The sequence below is a fragment of the Rattus norvegicus genome, chromosome 3 (assembly GCF_036323735.1).
Source record: "Rattus norvegicus strain BN/NHsdMcwi chromosome 3, GRCr8, whole genome shotgun sequence".
Lineage (NCBI taxonomy): Eukaryota > Metazoa > Chordata > Mammalia > Rodentia > Muridae > Rattus > Rattus norvegicus.
This window is the reverse complement of record NC_086021.1, coordinates 100,010,180-100,029,524: the sequence shown is the minus strand read 5'-3', so window position 1 is coordinate 100,029,524 and position 19,345 is coordinate 100,010,180.

Below are 19,345 nucleotides of genomic sequence, written 5' to 3'. Positions count from 1 at the left end.
CTTCTGTAACATAGCGGCCCGAGGAAAGGATTTCATTGGCTCCGAGGCTCCATCTGTTTTGAGGATCTCCAGCGGTCTCTGGGACTCAGCTCCTCCTCATCCTCTTGCCTTGGTGACTGCCCACTCTTCCCAATTTCCAATTGGGTATTCCCGCTTCATACTCTACCCATGGCACAGGAACAAGGCATGACTGCTGTCACAGCCAGTACTGTGGCTCTGCTTGGGCACAGGCCAACCCTGTGTCAGTCTAGGAGATCAGGGGAATGTGATGCTCTGATTGGTCAGGCCCATGTCACATGTTCTGGAGCGCTTGTTCTGACTGGTAGTAGATGGGTGGGTTGGAAGTCATTACAGTGGTTCCCTCTAGAAAAGGGTAGGTGGGATGCTCCACTGGGAAAGGGCCCAAGGGTCCTCAGAGAGCATTGCAAATGATCCCCGTATAAGTTGGGGTTGTCTGGAAGACCAGAAGCCATAGAATGTGTATGCATTATAAGGGGAAGTGACCCGCGTGGCATATAGCCAACAGGGGCTGGCTAGTCACCTGCATACCGGAGGGGCCGAGAACCTAGTAGCTGGCCAGTTTATGAAGCTAGATGTCCCAGAAGTCCCCCACTGAGCACTGCAGGCCTGGCGGTCCCTGGAAAGCCACTAATATGATGACCACACAGAAGGTAGGAGGAGCCAGGAAGCAACATTGACAGACCCACGTGATGGGAAGGAGGTGAAGACTGGAGCACATTGCTTTCTCCTTGGACCTCTTTACATGGGAGCTGACCATGGGATGGCATTGCTATCAGCTGGGAATGTCACAATCCCGTTACTGAGAGAGGAGTGATTGGGTAGGTGCCCATCCTGGCCACCCCTCAGTGCCTGTATGGGTCCCTAACCCTTTTGCTTGTTTATTTGTTTGAGAGGGGGCTCTCCTGTAGTCGAGACTGGCCTTGAACTCCTGATCCTCCTGCTCCAACCTTTCCGGTGCTGGGATCCCGGATGTGCTCTACATCTGACTTGTCTATATTCTCTTTTAATAAGAACACCGATGACATCAACTGTGTCTTTAAATATAGTCTTTAAATATATTTGTCTCAAAATATAGTCTCATCTGTCATGCTGGGATTAGGCCTTTAGCAAACTCCAGCGCATCATCAGAGTCTGAGCCATATCAACTCTCTTCTGTCCACCCTGCCCCAGAGGCTTGGTTTCCTTGCTTTGGGGCCTCAAAGAGCTTTGAACTTCTACAGTTGCCTTTCTAGTCTGACTTGTCACTATGCACCGTCTCCTCCTGTTGGAAGCAGCTTAGCTGCAGTCACAGGGATGGGCCCAGGATAGTCAAGGACCCAGGAGGACTGCTCCTCTGTGACTGAGCGTTACAGCCACCTTCCATGTCATAGTGGCCCCTGGGCCGAGCCATTCCCATAGGGGATCAAACCTGATTCCTACACATTTGTTTCTGTAGACAGGTCTCATTCCTGCCTCCCTAGGCTGACAGCCTCCCAAATCCCGTTCATGGGGTGGCGATGGGGCGACTGGGAAGAGGTTGTTTTGGTGAGACAGGCAGGCTAGCAGATGTCCTGTGTTGCCGGGTGGGAGGGCAGTAGACGAAGGCCAGTCATGTTAACAGCCACATCCTGTGCCTTCCCAGGCTCCTTCCCACCCGTCTTGCCCACAGCACAGCGCTCACACTCAGGCAGATGGCTGACATGGCTTGAGTAAGGCCAAGGCCTGCTCCCTCAGCTGTGGAGCACAGATGTGCTCCATGATCTGTGGCTTCATCTGCATTCTGTGAGCTGGGCCACACGATGGGACCTGTGACGAAGAAGATGTACAAGTCTTTAGGTGAGGCCTCGGGCAGGTACAGGCAATGGAGCACACGGCGCTCGCTTCCTGAGAGAGGAGCTGAGGGGTGAGTGTTGGGGCCAGGTGGAGACACTTCTGGGTCATTAGAATATTCCACAGCAGAGAACACAGACCGTGTTTGAAGCAGAGAAGGTGGGAAGAGAAAAGGCTCTTCCCAGGGGGATTTGTGGCTCAAATGTGGGCAGCAACTTAAATATGTAGGAATTTTCCAGGTCAGGGTTCATCACAGAATTTTGCAAAATCTACCTTGAAGCGCACATGTATCGAAATCTTGCTTTGAATCAGCTCTTGGGTGAGAGAGAACAGAGGCGCTCATCTGAACACCAGACAAGAGTGGAACCACCTGCTGCTTTTCTTCTCCCCTTGGCCACCAGGGAGCTCTGCAGTAGACCTGGAGTTCAGTTACTCTGCCTTCCGCACCTCTGATTTCTGACAGATGTCCCTCGGTCCTTCCTTAAATCATGGTAACTCATCTGTTATGGAATCTAGGATATGATAAGAGGTGTGGTGGAGGAGGGGGTAGGCATTCTTCCTGACTCTATACACATGCCAAATGTCACGAGATATAATCTTAAATATTTATTAAACAGCCTGAAATCTGCTACATGCTGGGGAAATGCATTGCTGATACTGATTTGTTTAATCTTCTTAACAACTCTTAGAGAGCATGCGTTATCATTGCCCCTATTTTGCAGATGGAGAAACTGAGGCAGATGAAAAGTGGGGAGCTTTCCCAGAATCACAAGGCTTAGATAACCGGGTTGGAGATTCAGTATTTTAGCCAGTGCTTGAAGACCGCCTAATCTGTGTTGTTTAGTCACAGAACCACAAGCCACACTGACTACTTGGAGCAATCAAAATTTAAATTTCACTCAATTTCTTAAAAAATATTTATTCTTATTATTTTTAATTACTTGTCTCTGTGTGGGTTTGGCAGGAGCTAGAAGCATCACGGGATCCCCTGGAGCTAGAGTTACAGGTGTTTGTGAACCATGGTGTTGGTGCTGGGGACTGAGCAAAGACTGCAGAAGCTCTTAACCTCTGAACCATCTCTGCAGCTTGTCAACTGTTTTGTTTTTAACATTTGTTCATCATGTTTAGTGTTCTGCTTGCATGCCAGAAGAGGGCGCCAGATCCCATTACTGATGGTTGTGAACCACCATGTGGTTGCTGAGAATTGAACTGAGGACCTCTGGAAGAGCAGTCCATGTTCTCAACCTCTGAGCCATCTCTCCAGCCCCAGTTAACTGGGTTTTAATTGAAGCAGCTAATGCGGCTTGTGACTTGGTGTTGGACATCATCTATGGCACCAGATGAGCTTCCTCTTACACTGGGAAGAACCCTGTGGGCGCTGATGGCCATCCACACCAAGTGTCAAGAGAATGAAAGATTCCTGTTCTAACTGGTACTTCATTCTAAGCCTTACTGCACATGAGGGATTGTGTAGCAGTTCATATACCCATTATTTCTAACTCACGTTATCAAGAAGAAGGCTGTGAGTCTTTTAAGCATGAGCTCTGTGTGTCAAATGCTTGCATTGTAAGCAGGAAGACCTGACTTTGAATCCACAGTACCCACACAAAGCTGGGTGTGGTAGTGCAGATTTGTTAACCCAACTCTCCTATGCTGAGATTCTCCTAAGACATGAAAATCCCCAAAAACCCAAGGGCCAGTGAGCCTGGCATATAGAGCAAGGAATAACAAGAAACACTGTCTTGAATAAGGCAGAAGTTAAGGACCAACACCAGCACTGTCCTCCTGGTTCTATATGTGTGCCATACCATAATTATGCCCATAACCTCTCTCTCTCTCTCTCTCTCTCTCTCTCTCTCTCTCTCTCTCTCTCTCTCACACACACACACACACACACACACACGCTTGCACGCATACACCCCTCCTCTCCCTTCTCACTGTGGCAAGCCTTCACTAAGCAATCCCAACTTCCAATCCTCCCCAAATCCTTGGCCACAAGCACTTTCCTTAATAGCCAGCCCTTTTTGCAGGAAGAGGATGCCAACACGTAGAGAAAGGACCTGTGGAGGGCTGCATAGCCAGCAAGCATCAGAGCCAGAACCTGAACTAAGATGTGAACAGCTGGAAAGCCAAGTTAGCCCCATTTTCTAATCACATGTGTTTCCCTGTAACTCTTTGGGTCACAGGCTTGTCAGTTTCCTCCAGAGTGAGGCTTCCCCTGTGGCTCATGTCAGCACTTTTAAGGGACAGAATGGAGAAGATAGAGGGGAGGCAGAGGCGGGAGAAATGCTGGGTCAGCACAGCTGGAGGAGCTTGTGAGGAAGACAGGAGACAGGAAGGCTCTGGAGCCTCTGGACCAGCAGCTGTCCCCTCTGCACTCAGGGGAGAAGGAGCCAAGTGTGTCCCTCGGTTTCCCCATCTATCAGATGGGGATGAGGACACATCTCAGAGTGACTCTGGCAAATACAAGGGCAGCTTTTCCCAGGTTGGAGCTTATCCTGGGATAAAGGCCTCAGGAGGACCATGCTGGTCCACTGTGGGCGTAAGGAAGGCAGGGAGCTTGACGGGAGGGTCGGGTGGGTGGCGGGCTGTTGTGCATGGCTGTCGGCTGAGATCACTGCCTCCCCCTTCCAGCTGCCTGGGGATATTATAAGGTTGCAGAGACAGCAAGAGGAAGCAGAAGCTTGAGGGCCTCTTTGGGGGGCTGGTAGGGGAGCAGAGGAGTCGGACGCTAATGAAAAAAACATTTGGCGTTCAAGGTGACTGCAAGGGTTGGGGGCTTGTTGGGTCAGGGTCTGGCTTTGGCTGGAAACAAGTCCCTAGATGCGCAGGGGCCAGGCTAGGGACAGCTGCTGTGGAGGGGCCTAATCCAGACCTTGTTGACCCAGACTTCTTGGGAGTGGCAACCCTCAAGACCTCAACTCTGGGAATATGCCCCATGGGGCAGCTGTGGTCTTGAAGTTTTGGGGCCCAAACATCCTGCTGTCCTCCAACTTCCACAGGGCTTCCCAGTTTATCTAGAGATGATATTTGCTGGATATCTGGAACATAAGAACCCACCAAGCTGGCCAGGTTGGGATGAACTTGGGGAAAATGTCTATCTTATCTCTACAGATGCAGACTAAGTATCCTGAGTAGTTTGCCTCCTGATTAGAGGCAGTGAGAACCAAAGCTTGCCTTCCAAGCACCCCTGCTAAGGACACACCTCTAGTTCTCAGCTGGGGAATCCAGGCTCAGAAGGGCTGAGGCCTTAAGAGGCTCCCCTTCTGATGGTAAGAGGAGACTTCCTTTGTGACAGAGGCCAGTCTTCCCTACTTCCTGCTAGATGCCTAGAAACTCAAAATCCGGTCATTGTGAGAGAAGTACAGAGTAGAGAGCGGAGTGGAGGCACCGGGCAGAGAACCCTGGAGCAGGACATAGTCTTCAGGTTGTGTTTGTGGAAAGTGACATCCTGTTTCTTGGAAAAAAGGCCTCTGAGACGCTGTAGTAACAGTGACTAAGGATAGGCCCAGATGGCATGGGGGTGCTCATTCTGTCATTGAACAAGAGGCCACCAGGAGCAGCCTCCATCTTTCCGAAGAGAAAAGGATCCTTGGAGAGTGCTCCAGTAAAAGTAGGGTGCCCTTCATTCTTATGGGACCCTGGCTTTCTCCTAGGGATGCAGTTACATCTGGTCACACCAATGCCTCAGGCATAAGCTCCCCGAGCAAGGTTTATGCACTGTCTCTTTCCCCATCAAGGGTCGCTTCGTACCTGGCTATTCTGGAGAGCTCTGAAGATGTCTGCAGGCTGTAGGTTGCCTGGGGGCCGCACATGGGAAGCCCTGCCTCTGGATGTTTCTTTCTGGGTGTCCTTGTCAGGCCAGAGGCAGTCTTGGCCTTTCACAGACTGGAGAACCACCCAGTCTGAAAGGGGTTTTATGGTCAACTTTCTTAAGAGAAGGTAAAGCAAACCAATTTCCAGAATGGAGAAATCATTACTGAAATAGGAACTGGAGGACTTTCCAGAAATGTCCTGCCAGGGCTTTCTGGAGAAGCATACTGGAGAGGACAGCAGTTGGACAGCCAGGAGCCTGCACTTTAGGGTTATGGGAAGAGTCAAGCCCTCGAATACTGGGATAAGGTTTCCTGCTTTGGGCACCTCCAGAGCCAGGAAGGCCATCTTCCTCTAAGCCTGCTTCTGCTCAGCTTGGACTCAAGTAGAGGGTCAAGCATCTGGATGAGAAACTAGAAAATGGCTCCCTACCAACCCAACAGTGAGTGTTCCATGAAGAAGGTCATCCGCTGAAGGATGCTATCATTGAGGGTGCTAGAGCACTCTGGACTGAGTATCCCCTAGGTAACAATCTCTCAGGCAACAAGGCCACCACATTCAGACAGAGCACAGAGGATTTCTCAGGTCCTCCCAGGGCCTAAGACGGTGTTTCAGGAGCCCTTGGGTGCACAGAACCTGGGAATGGAAGCCAGTGTCAGGAAAGGCTGGAGAGACAAATCAGTCTTCCTGTTCACACCTCCTGCTCCTTTGAAAAATGGTTAGCATGTGATAACTGCTTTAAAAGCGCAATTGGTCATTTCACAATCAAAAATCGATATCTGTTCCCTTTAGCCCTCCTTCCTTTCCCTGTTTTACAGGGAAGTTGCAAACGCTCAGCAGCCCCCTCCCCAAGAAAACCCTAAATACAAAACAAAAAGCCTTCCAAGTCTAGGGAGATATGACAGGCCTGGCTGCCGGCTCCCCATGTCTTACAGTGCACAAGGCTTCCCGTATTCCTGCTCAGAAGCAGAACGGCTGTTCTTGCCTAAGACAATGTGGTTCTAATATATATCAACAGAGCCACAGAAAAGCTCCCCCTCCCTACTCTTTTTTTTTTTAAGAAGTTAACTTCATTTCTAGAACTTGCGTGTTTCTCATTAGTAACGCTGTCTTTTGAAATGCAGCCGAGGGAGGCGATTCCAGTTGAAATCAAAACTGATATGTGAGCGTTTGACTTAACTGCTGCTCTGTGTGTGCCGGCCCGCCGTCTCACTGGGGCTGATGCCCACAGAGATGGGACGGGCAGGGTAGGGGAGTGTCCCCTGTACTCTGTGTAGTAAGGAAGCCTCTTAGGTGGGGAGTAATTCACCTCTTGTCTTTCATACCAGGCTGTGATGAGGGGTGGCCACCAGAGCTTGAGCTAATGACCTTCAAGGAAGAAAAATCACCTTGGCTGAGTGACCTGGATGCCAAGAGCCCTTGGAGGGCTCCGGCCATTATAAGACTCACACACAACTATAGTGATTCCTAGATGCCAGAGTGGGATGTATACACTCCGCGGGAGTGGGCCACATCGCTCCCCACCTTCTAGGTTTTTTAGCTCTTCCAAGTGGAAAAGTCCCCCTGGAGTCTTCTGGGCCCATTATGGAATCTCTACCCCATGTGACCAGGCCTTCTGGAGAATATTAAGAGGATGGAAAATTCTCTCCATGGTGAGGCAAGGGGTCTGCTCATCCTTTCTGCCAATAAGGGTCACTTTGTTGGTATTCAAATGTGTCTGTCACTTTCTAGGTGGACAAGCAATTTTGGAAAGCCAGACCAGGGCACTCATTGCCTTCCTAGCCTTCACTTCACCCAGTGACCCCAAATTAGATGGGTTTTTTTGTTAATAAAAAAAACTCTTGTTCTTGAGAGAGCTGATGTGGGTTGCTCCCTTCGCCAAAGGGATTGGTTTCAGGGCGGCAGAAGGCTACAAGTCCTTCGCCGCCACCGGCCCCATCCCCGCCTAATCAAATTTCCCCATTTTCATGATCCAGCTACCTCCTTCCTTCCAGGGAAAACCCTTCCCTTCCTGCTCCCTGGAGGCCAGTGATGACTTCAGCCTTAAGCCAACGGTTTGGGCAGCTCCAGACTGATAAACAACGGAGCGACGTCCTTTAACCAAATCACCTCTTATCTCTGATGGTTTTATTTGACTGCAAACTCTGTACCTTGTCTTCTTACCCAGGGATGTGACCTTCTTGAGGACAAACGTCTCCTCTCAGTCTATCTTCCCAGCACCCATCACAGACTCGGAATGGTCTTCTAGTCAGAGCAGTGGTTATTAAAATAAGGAAATGTTTCCTGGGAGCAGCCAGGGGTCTCCGTGGGTAAAAATGTCTGCTATCAAGCCTGAAGACCTGAGTTCTATCCCTCGATCCCACATGGCAGAAGAGAAATGAGTCCTGCAAGTTGTCCCTTACCTCCACATTTCAATACATCACACACACACACACACACACACACACACACACACACACACGACATACACAAAACATACACAACACATCTTACACACAACATACACAACACATCACACACACATACAACATATACAACACATCACACATACATGTACAACATACCCAATACATCACATATACACATACATACAACATACATAATACATCACACATATACATACAACATCCATAACACATCACGTACACATGTGTGTGTGCGCACACCCACACACCCAGGTTAAAATGTGTCAGACTTTAATCTGAATTCTCACCTGTCCTTTCAGTGCTGACTGTTAACAAAACACCGTATCCATGAGGCAAGCAGAGTTTTTCTCTAGGACCCTTCTGGTTGGACTCATCAGGGCCACCCTGTGCCTGGCATGCTTTGTTGTGGTTTGCCCTGGAGTTATCTGTATTTTGATGCTAATTCCACTGCCCCAAGGACAGCTGCCTAGTCAGTACTCAGGACTCAGGTGACTTCACCAGAACCTTCTCCCCGTTGAATTTGTAAAATACAGGTGAGGGGCAGGTACAGGATAGAAGGAGGCCTGTCATTGGATGAGAAGGAAGGATGGGTGGGAGAGAAGTTTGAAGGAAGAGGAGGAGACTGGAATGGAAAGGAGGAAGAGATAGGAGGGAGAGGGAGAGAAGCCATGATGGGACAATATGGCGGGTGACGTTAAGATTCCATGCTGTACCTTTACAGGTTGTTACAAATGTTTTTAAGGGATGGATGTATATTGGGCTTTGTATGTTTAGGTGGGCAGTTATATCTTACCAATTGGGCCAAAGGTTATTGTGTTGTGTGTTCTTTCATGTAGTGATTTAAGTGTAAGAAAGTGTGCGGCGGCTGGCCTGGGCCGCCACCGAGTTGGGATGTGTGTTTCTGGCATGGAAACCTGCCTTGGGAACTAGATAGGTAGAGAGATTGCTGCCAGGCTCAGAGAGAGGCCTTTGGCAGTGTGATATGGGATGGAGCAGAGTGGGTGAGATGCTTTGCTGACTGAGAATTAAGATATCTTGGGGCACCGCAGTGCTGAACTTAGTGAGGTAGAAGACATTTTTATTTTTTATATTTTACAACAACAGTGCTTGACCTTGGTGAATGCCTTTCCCAGCACTGCCTTGCTTAAGGGATTGATGGATCTCTGATCAATCCATTCTATCACCCAATGAGAGAAAGAAAGGGCCACCGTCTTTTCTACCCTCTCCTCTGTTAGGTTTGGGCAAACAGGAGGCAGTGTTCTGTGGAAGGAGCGCACAGGCCTTCTTGGGTTCGTATCTTGTCTCCACCACAGCTGCAGCTACACCAGGGGACCTGGAGAAATGACCCCCATGATGTGCACCTCCATTCCCTCAACTGTAACGCTACGATCATCATAATCCCTTCTTGTGGGGTTCTGGGTTATGGAAGTGAATCAATCCACAGGAAAGTGTGTTGAGCCTAAACCAGGCCAGGCACTATGCTGAGCCCTAGATGTGGGAAGGAAGGCAGGGCTCTCAAACATTAGCTATCCTAGGAGTCTGGCTGCCTCCCCTAGCTCACCGGCTGGGCCAGTTGTCTCTGCTGGGCTTGGCATCCTCTCTCCTCAGTCCCACGCCAGGGTCTCATCCACTCTTCTCATACAATTCCCAGGGTCCACTTAAGGTCCTTAGGAACATAGTTTATTGTACCTTCCTCGGGTGCCTGTTCTCAACAAGATAGGGGGCCTCTTTGCTTCCCAGAAAGTCCTGTGCCCAGGACAACCAATGACAGATCCTGAGTCATGCGAGATACAGAGTCTCATTGCCCTGCACCCTGATTATAGCCAAAGACTGCGCGTACAAGGCAGCGTGGTTCCTGCATCTGCCCTGCACAGGCACTGTGTTCCCAGCCTCTCAGGCATACCTCACCAAGTCCTCCTAACTGCCAAAAGAAACAGTTGTCAGGCTTTCTACCATGGAAGGAACAGAGTCAGAAAGGGTAATTCACTGGCTCCGGTCACACAGCCACTGTCAAATCCCAGAGACAAGAGTTTGAAGCTGGACTGCTGAGTCCCGAGCCTGCCCCCACAGGGACACAAGGACATTGAAGTCTCCTGATCAGAGCTATCATGAAGGGATGGTTTCATTTAATGTCTCGGGGGGTTGGGCTTGTCCCTGTCCCCACTCTGACACCACGATGAACCTTGAACTGCTAACGGGATTGAGATAGGGCAGGGCAGAGGTGAAGGGGGACTGCATGGCCCAAAGGGCTGGGGAAATGAGCTAATTGGGACCTTGCAGTAGGGTGGGCCGCAGCTACCCAGCTGTGGCTAACTGCGTGGACAGAGTTCTCCTTGGTCCTGAGGTCAGAGGGTCAGCCCTGCCTCAGGAACAGTGAAGCTCTGTCCCTGTCCGTGTACTCCTCCAGGCTAGGGACAACAGACCTGACACCTGTATAGAGGGACAACTCCTTCTAGCCATTCCCTATAGAGCCAAGTGTCATCTTGAGACAAGGTGGCTTCCAGATGTCACTATGCAGAGATGTTTGGGCCAACCCTGACTTTATTTGGCCCAAATCCTTGTGATACTCATGAACCCATGAGCCCAAACTGTGATCTGTTGGATATATGAATGAGCCATTTCTATTTTCTCCTGGTCACAGTACCCAGTACCTAGCACTTGGCACCCAGCACCTAGCACCTGCCACAAGGCCTGCCTCATGCTGGGTTTGTGCTTAGCAAGGGTTTTTGTATTAATTGGAAACAACCCCGCTATGAAATCACAAGTTTACACGCCACCCTTTCTGACTAGATTATTACTCAGCTCACCCTTTCCTTCTGGGTAGCTCAGGGTTGGGGTGAGTTTCATCTTGACAGGATTCATTCAAGCAACACACATGTGTCTGTACCTGTCCTGGATCATGGAGACTCAGTCTCGATTATGCCTTACACATCCAGGTCTGAAACAGAATTAAAAAGATTCACAGAGAAAGGGTCATCACAGCACCCCTGGAGGGGAGGGCTGTGAGGGCCGCCAGGTGCAGCAATGTCAGTCAAGTGCCAAGTGTCAGGTGCTCACATTCGTCTTTCCAGCAGGTGTTTACTTCAGCCTCTTATATGGGTGCACTGCTGGACAGGAGACCTCCCCCAGCCCTCCGTCAGGGCTGATCTACGAAGGATGGCAGCCTCTGTCAAGCAGTTACGACCTTGTGCATGGAGGACAGGACATAAGACCATTAGCTAGAATGAGCCAGAGCTTGGGGTGCTGAGCCTTTCTCTACTAGGACAGGGACACTGGCCCTTGTTTCCCTGTCTATCTCCTCCCTGCCCATACTCCCAAGCTTGGAGCCTGTCAGGGGGCCCACACTCCAACCTTCCTCTGTTCATGGTTGAGCTAGGACCCATCCAGTCTCTCCCCGGGTGAGGTTCTTGGGACACCCATGGCTCTGTCCAAGTGGTGTGTGCTGTTGCCTAGGGATGAGGTGGGAGCAAGGACAGCACTGGAGCCAGCTTGAGCCAGGTGGGACAGAGGAGCAAGCTAGCACTCTCATCGTCTCCTGACACTGTGGCTTATCGTCTCCAGTCACAGTCTGATCGCTGATTAGAAATGAGGGTGACTGACTCCATCCCAGAGCCACTGAATCCAACTGTGCATCTGGATATGGTCTGCACCTTCAGAGTGCCCTTGAGCCAGCTCCCAGCTTCTGTGAGGTTTGCTAAGTTGGGAGATGCCCATAAGAAAGCCATCAGCTTTGCCACAAGCTCAGGGGTTACAGTCTCAACCCAAAGAAGACAGCAGGTTCTGAAGCCAAGAGGGAAAGGATAGAGGGTAGTCCACTGGTCTCTGGAAGCCGATAGACCAAAGCAGGGGTGGGCGTGGGAGCGGCAGGTTCAGCCTCTCTGTCCTGTGATGAGTTTAAAAATAGAACCAAAGAAGACTTAAGAGGTGCATGGAGCAGCCAGATGCCCTCTCCTCACTCTGTGTCTGTGAGGGGAAGTCAGGAATCACGCCCATCCTGCAGTTTCCAGGACCTTTCCCTAATAAAGCTGGGGCCAGGGGCCGTGCATTCCAGGGGCCATAATTAAAACCACCAAGGGTTATTAGGAATCACAGACCGTTCAGTCAGTCGGAAGCTCTTGCTATGCTAATTCAAACAAGGTGATTACAGGCGATTAGCAGGCCTAATGCCTTCAGTTGAAATCCAGCCTAGCGGAGGGATGAACCCGAGGCCTAAGTTACTTCCTGTGGGTGGTGAAAAGGTCAGATCTGGGTCTAAAATTTGGGAAGGTCAGTACGGAGGGGGTCTGTATGCTCCCCACCTTGGTAAGATGCTGATGGGGTACAGGGACTTGCAGAGCGAGGGAGGCCAGCCTCATTTGGGGAGGGTCATAATTGAACTGAACACTTTCACCTGCCCTACAGAAAGGGGCCCCTGTATACTTCTTCATCCCCCTCCCCCAGTGGCTTCTTGGTCTTGTGGTTAAAACAACATGGAAAGGAAGGCTTATAACTGTGTCTACAGATAACTGATATGTATCTCTCACAGCGCTAAGCAATGGCACACCTCATTTAACCAATCAAGGCCAGCATCAGGGTCTGCTTGTGATGGATTGGAGACTTAGGACACAGAATTAGTGTGTCATTCATGCTGGGCCTGTGACCTCAATCCCTTTGAAGTCCTGCTATTATCTTACTGAATGTTTGTGAGTGTACAAGGTGTACGTGTGAGGGTGTAATTGTGAGTTCTCTCCCCGAAAAGAAGAGCTTGAGGAACTAGACTGTCAGCTAGAGGGGGCAGGGTAAGCCGCAGGGTTGTTGACACTAAGCTGGCCATTCCAGTTTCTCTGCCCCATTGCTCAGGAACAGGAGTGGGAACTGCCACCAAGCTCAGCTCACTGGAGGCCAGCAGCAAGGTTCATCTAAGTGAGAGCATGAGGGAAAAGCTTGAAGGTACCAGAAGCCAGAACCCCACACTGCTAGCTTCAAACCTGCTTAAGAAGGAATACATATCTCCACTAGCAACAGGGGTTCCTACCTAGAAGTCCTAGGACATCACCAAGACAAGAGAATTCCTTCTTGCCTGTACAGTCCTTCATTTGTCACTGGGCACCTGCTATGAGTCGTGCATGCTCATGGGAGCTGCTGATACAGTTAGGAGCAAAGTCCTTGCTTTCGAGGAACCAATAGACTTGTATGAAAGACTGATAATAAACAAATACATGTATATGTGTATATATATGTGTGTATATGTATGCATATATGATGTATGCTATATATATTGTTTGTGCATATGGTAAAGCATATATATATACTATCTAATTATATATATATGTATGTATTTATGATTTACATTATATACTAATACAGTGCATGCAGATATTAAACACACAGTGTAGGGGGCTATACCAGCTGTGTGCCATGCGACAGTGGCCTGGCCAATAGCAGGCTGCATGGACCGCATAGATGGCAATACCTCATCTCCTGGGTGTGGTTGGGCTGTACCTTCATACCAGTTAGGTTTTGGTAGCTTCTCTCGATGGTGTTTATACAATGACAAAATCACTAAATCACACGTTTCTCAGAATGTAGTGCCATCAGCAGGCCACGCTCAACTGTATGACATTATGTGATTAAGACCCCTTACCACAAACAAACAAAAAACAAAAAGAACAAAAACCCAAACCCCCAAATAAACCAAACCAAACAAATATAAAAAAAACAAAACAAACTAAACAAACACAACAGAGCTAGAGTGTAGGGAAGGGAGTAGTCAGATATCCTTCCAAGAAGCAGACATTTAAAATTAATTAATTATTCACTTTACATCCCAATTGCTGCCCCCTCTTGGGCACTCCCTATAGTCCCTCCCCCGTGCCCCCATATCCCCACATCCCTGTACCCTCATCCTCCCATCCCCTCAGACCCCATCCCCTTCTCTGAGAAGGTGGTACCTCACCAGATAGTACCCACCCACCCCCAAACCCCCGGTCCTGGAGCATCAAGTTCTGCAGGACTAGGCTAATCAAGGGGCAGACATTTAAGCAGAAACCTTGTTTAGGTATTGAGACTCAGGCCAGGTGAGCTCAGGGGGAATGGTCACTGCAAGAGAAACTTCATGTGCATGTGCAAAGGTCCTGAGGTAGGACCGAGTTTGAAGGCCAGTGAGCAAGTTGTGCATCCTCAGAGAGTATCAGTGGCTTCCTTTCCAGATGAGTCCTCTCGGGGATTAGCCATGTCTAAGCACCTTAGTCAGACAAGGCAGTGGAAGAAGAGAGACATAGCTTTCCTGTCTGTCGCCCTGTAGACACCCTTCTTGGAGTCCCCAGTGAGGATTTCTTCATCTTGTTACTGGAATTGAGTCCATGTCTACACTCCTCAAAGACAGGGGAACACTAGTGTATCTGGGTTAAATCCAGCTATCTATGCCTTGGAGTTGTGCTGAGGCCACATTTGAGTAACAGGAAGCAGAAGCAGGCAGAAGAAGCCCTGTGAAGCAGGCTGTGAGGGAATGAGGGAAGAGGGCTGCCCATAGGCAATGTCTACCCAAGCCAAGGCAGGAGACCTAGATCCCTGGACTCCGTGTACCCGATGTGTCTGAAGAGGAGGCGATAAGGACCACACCCTTTCTTCCCTGGAGCTGTTCTGTGCTTCCCCTTAGCCCCATAGCCCAGGCTACTCCAATATTTGCCTTTCAGACTGTCTCCATTATGAATAAAGAAGCAGGTGAACTTAATGGACGGAAAGTCCATTCTTTGGCAAAGTTCACAGTTGGAGAAATAAACAAAAATCACTGTGATGACATTTTATGATTTTATAATTGTTTAAAAGAAAACATTTCCCAGAAGGAGTCAGATCTGGCTGTTTCTTTCCCTGGCTTGACTTTCCTGTCTCTGGGTCCTGAAACTTCATGGCCTCTCTGTGTGCTTCTCCCACCATGGCCAGGTGTGTGGGATGGGGAAAGCGCTGTGGGAGGAAAGAGCTACGAGCTCATCAGAGCCTGGAGAGAGTGGCCAGTCCTTCAGGGCAGGGTGGCAGATGTCAGGAACAGAATCCAACCCTTGTTTAGCTGAGAGCCTGAGATGTGTCCCTGAGATTCCTCTGGGCAAGTGGCAGCAACTGAATATAACCTGGGTGGAGCAAAAAGGAGACTTCACTGGCTCATTCGTAGCTGGTCTTTGTCTCTTCCCATCTCTCCAGTCTGCTTTCCTCCACAGAGGGAGTGCCTTTTCTCCTCATGGTAGCAACGAACCAACTACAAGTCATGTATGTGGTGGTATCTTGGGATCCTGAGGAGGAGACACTGCCTCTGTCAGTGTAGTTCAAACTTGCAAAGGCACTGATTTCTTCATTCACTTTGGGCAGGGATAGCATATACTGTGAGGTATAGACACCGATGATGTGCCCTCCTCTGACATCAGGACAATGGGATTGTCCCCTAGGAGCTCTGGGATCCTAAAGATAAAAAACAGCTGTCCACCCCAGGGAACAACTGGCCTCATGTCACCTTGGTGTTCAGAGGCCAAGTCTAATTCAGTCCAGGGCCACCTGCCATTCAGAACTGTTCCTGCTGCGCTGTGACTGCAGTTGTGTCCGACGGTCTGTGGCTGATGCAAGTATTCAAGTTCATGGCTTCCCTCCCAAGAGGCCAAGATATATCAGACAAATAACTGTCCGATTCCTCAGCTCAGACTGAAGGCTAGACAGTTCCTGGAAGAAAAATGGGGATGCCGTTACCACAGATGGTGCCTGCAATAGGGTCTACTTTCTCCTGATGAGTTTAAAGGGGCATACTCAGCCAAGCCTCATGCAGCACCAGGACACGGTGAATTTAGGTTCTTGCTGTCCCTGAACAGACCAGGCAGTGGAAACAACATAGATTCTGGAGGTACTCGGACATAGAAAAGAGGCTAGCTGCCTGTGTAACCTCAGGCCCATCCTTTGAACCTCCTCGTGACTCAGTTTCTTATGTATAAGGTGAAAACAGATGACCATAACAGCATTTTCAGCAGTAACACCAGGCAAGAGGGGCAATTGGTTCATGGACTGGTCCACAGTAGGCCTCTCAGAACCTAGCAGCTTTAATTCTGTTGGATACTATGACTCAAAGTGAGGGTCTCACAAGGCAGAGAGAACCCCACCTAGTTTACTTGTTAAGCGTTGAAGGTGCAGGTCTGCCAGAGGTGCTGAGTCCACCCACTGGCATCAGTAGGGAAGCCATACGAAAAGGTTCATGAGCTGCCACAGGTGGGTAATTCCCCCATGGTGACCCTGTGACTTCTACTTTCTGTTTCCTCTCTCACAGAGCATGTTAGTGAGTATCCATGCCTATTTGGGGATGAGCTAGGAACAGGATTTATCTGGAAATGGATGGGGCAGTTGGTAGGACAGTGAAGCCCGGGGTGGCTCTCTGCAGCTCATCATTGCCATAGCAACACACGCAGGGACAGTGCTGACACAGACAGCCTAACCCAGGGGCTTCAGGAACTGGGGTACTTTGCCATAGAAACATAGACATGGTCTCCAGCAAAAACATTAACCTCTGGGCACCTTGGTTTCCTTATCTGTTGAATGGACCCCACTGCCCACCCAATGATATTAGGTGTCAAGACTGTGTTCAGAGACCTGTCTGAATTCTCAGGACAAAGTTGTCTGAAGGAATCACCTACTTGTCCTCGCTCTGGCCTTGATTTAGGAGGACAGAACCAGGTAGCCCAACACATCCCTTCAGAAGAGACTCATGGAGTTGTGTCTTGGCCTGGACCTCGCCACCAGGTCTCGCAAATCAAGAGATACCTTGTACCCCCAGGCTCCCTGCCCCCTCAAGAGCCACTTGGCTCCTCTGAGCTCAGACAATGGCAGCTTTGTTCTTCAGTAAAGAATCTTAATTGATTGAAAAGAAGAAGGAGGAGGAGGAGGAAAATCCGAGCTCTTCCTTATGAAGCTCTTAATTTAATAGGTGAAATGTCAGGGAAATCAATGCCAGGCTCGTTCCTCGAGGCCTCATTACGCTGTCCATTAAACAACTCTTATTCTGTGTTTATAGTTACCCCTCCCCCTCCTGCTCCTCTCCCACCCCTCTTCTCTCTCTCAATAAAAGAACATTTTTAAATTTATGATGTTAAGGAAAGGGCCACGGGCTGAGAGACTAAGTTATGAGGAATCTACCAGCTACCCTTGGCAGGAAGGAGAAAAGCTGTCCACCACAGTGGCCCCACTATCAGTGGCTGCCACAGGCAGGCCCAGCAGGGTGAGCTGAGGATTGGCAGCTTTCAGTAGTTTGCAAGTTCCGAGGAGCTTTGGTGCAATGGTCCTTGGTTGTCTTGTGATGGTCAGAGAAGCCTGGGGGAAGGGTGGAGAGGAGCACGTAGGGGAAGGGAACCCCGGAACTTTTCTTTTCTTTTTTTCAACCTGAGAAACTGCAAGTCTTATGTCTACCAGGTCCTGGTGGGTCAGTAGAGGTGCTGGCCAGATTCAGTCTGGTTCGAAGCTCTGTGCAGAGGCTCTGGACACACAGAGGGGAGTTTGCAGCATCATAGCCCCCACCTCCCCCGATCAGGAGAAGCCTGCTCGTGCTCAACCTAGCATTTGCTTTCACATGAGCACATCGGGGATGGATCAAACCAAGGAAGGACCCAGGCCCCAGACAAAGCTGGTTAGGGGACAAGTGAGGTAAATCTCATAGAGCTCCCCAGGGCCATGTAAGACCTTGTCCCTGAGTTTTTGGAGGCAGCGCGAAGACGGGAGTCCTGGGTCAGCTTCTTCTTTTAGAATTGTATGCTGTTTGCAGGAGCCCTGATTCATTATGGATCCTACAGGGGTGAATGCAGAGATGGGGTTCCTGTGAGTAGCATCTGCTTAGGATATGAGCTTGGAAACCACCCCGGAGAGGGAGACAGAGTTGGCGATGAAGTGAGATTACACCATGGACAACGGGGGCTTAGCTTTTCTGAGAAACTAGAACATGCCTGGGGGAAGAAGCCTCTGTGGTCACAGTTCCCTTGGGGGGGGGCTCTTCCCCAGGCTTGGAGGTTTAAGAATGCAGCTAGAACAAGCCAGTCCTCTTCTGGGAAGAGGAGCAGGGTTGTGGAGAATGACCTGTGGCCCAAGGTCCAGCTAACTTCTGAACATGTAGATGTCCCTGTGGTCCATGGTTTAAAGGGTGCCTTGGCTGAGGAGGTTAGTGGCTGGTTATATACTCACTGCAGCCTTCCCTCCTTCAGTTCAGGTTGCTGAAGCCTTTACTGTCATGAGACTGTATTTGAAGATGGGTTCAAGGTTAGAGGAAGTGATGGAGGTAGTGTTTTAAGCCAATAGAATGGGTGTCCTTATAAGAAAAGAAAGTAGATTAGGGGTGTATTTCAGTTGGCAGAGTGCTTGCCTAGCATACATAAAGCCCTGGATTTAGTCTCCAGCCACATTAACCAGGTATGGTGGTGTATACTTATAATTCCATTCAGAAGGAGTGATGGGAGAGTCAGAAGTTTGAGGTCATCTTCACCTACATAGCGTGTGACTCTATGTCAGATATCTTTCTCTCTTCTCCATCTCCCTTTCCCCTCTCTCCCTGTCACTCCTTTTCCCCCCACCCCTCAGGAAAGACCACAGGGAAGCATAGTGAAGCTTAGTGAAGAGGCCAGACATCTAAGGCCAGGAAGAAGCGTGTTGTTGAGCAACACTCCTGCTGGAACCTTGACTTTGGTCTTCTGAGAAAATCCATGTCTATTGTCGAAAACACCCTTGCCCGAAGTCTGGACTGTTTATTGTAGCAATCAAATAGATCAAGATCTCCCTATGTCCAGGAACCAGACTGCACAAGCTTGATTTCTACTCTGAGGGCACTTGAGTTGTGAGACTTCAAGAGGTTCTTCTTCTCAACATCTTCACCAGCAATGCCATGGCAACGACTGTAACCCTGGAAACATCCCACAGCTCAGATCAGGGCAGATAGATAAGCAGCTACTAGCACGCATGCATGGGTGGTTCTGCCTCATCCCCTGCATCTGCAGAAGTTGCAGGGTGAGTAGGAGGCCCTTGCACAGGGGCTGCATCCTGTCGTGGTATTTGCTGGCCAACCTACCACTAGCTGTTGTACAGTAGCTTCAACTGAGGCTATAGTCACAGATGTCTGAGATCTATGCAGACCAACACACACACACACACACACACACACACACACACACACACACACACATGCACTTGCACCTCACCCCCAGCCTGATATTCCCCCATATCTGGGAAGGATGGGAACTGGGGTTGCAAGAGAGATCATGTGCTCACAGGTCCCCCGTGAAGAGACA